Raw genomic sequence first — 1,212 nt, 5'->3', positions numbered from 1 at the left:
TGCAAATCTGACAAACAACAGGAAGCTCCAAAGCAAAGGTGGCCATTAGAGGAGCCCCAAGTTAGGCAAAAAGGACGAGGTCCTTGTACCACCATCCTGCTCAGTCACTGTCTGGGGCCACCACGAGAAGGAGTTAACTGTCAGCTGGAGCTGATAGCTCATCAGAGTCCCAGCAGCCAGCAAGTCCTTTCTAGAAAGAGGATCTGAGCTGTTATCTGCATCTCCAGGCCACAGGGACTGTCACTAAGGGAGGAAAGGGGGGAAACCACAGTTTTGAAAACAGGGCTAAGAATTTGGTTGTGCCCAATGGGAAGCCTTATTAGGCAGCCTGTCGGGGATTTGTCCCTCTATGTGGTATTTCACTCCACCCCAAAATCTTCAGTGAATTTCTTGATGCAATGACATTATGAGGACTTTAAAAGAGCACAGCCGGCGTGGCTCAATGGTTGAGCATCAACCTATGAACCAGGAGGTCGCAGTTCCATTCCTAGTTAGGGCACATGCCTGGGTTGCGGACTCGATCCCCAATAGGAGACATGCAGGAGGCAGGTGATCAAGGATTCTTTCTCATCATTGATGTTTCTCTCTCTCTCTCTCCCTCTCTGAAATCAATAAAAATATATTAAAATTTTTAAAAAAGGATAAGGCAGCTGGGAAAGTATGGCCTTTCCCATCTTGTCCCTGCATCTCAGCCTCTATTTGGAGACCACACCAGGATTATAATCCTGGAGTTCCTAGAAGTGACCAACGGCAGAGAGTGATGAGACACAAGATGGAGCCAACTGCTACTTTAAAACAGACTGAGGGACACCCCCACCCCCACCACCCCTTCCCAAACACAACAGTTGAAAGCAATCCTGGTTCTGAGGGAAAGAGTAGCCTGTCTCTAAGAACCTTTTGCCTGCTGCTATACAGAGCTCCTGTAAAAGACTTATACAAACACTGGGTGGGTGATTTCTAAACAGTGTTCATAAATAACTGCCTAAATACAGGGCAATCTGGGGGAGGGGGTTGAAAAACCTGAAATTGAATAAGCTATGCAACAGAATTATGAGATTCTGGATAGAGCAATAGTTCACAAAATTAATAATCCGTTACATTTAAATAGGCAGAGACTGTGTCGGTCTCTGGCACCTACAGATCCATTCACTGGTGTGTGTGTGTGTGTGTGTGTGTGTGTGTGTGTGTTTTATTTTTTTTTTTTGCCTTTTA

Source organism: Myotis brandtii, unplaced genomic scaffold (assembly GCF_000412655.1).
Source record: "Myotis brandtii unplaced genomic scaffold, ASM41265v1 scaffold1279, whole genome shotgun sequence".
Classification (NCBI taxonomy): Eukaryota; Metazoa; Chordata; class Mammalia; order Chiroptera; family Vespertilionidae; genus Myotis; species Myotis brandtii.
Note: the sequence above shows the minus strand (reverse complement) of the source record.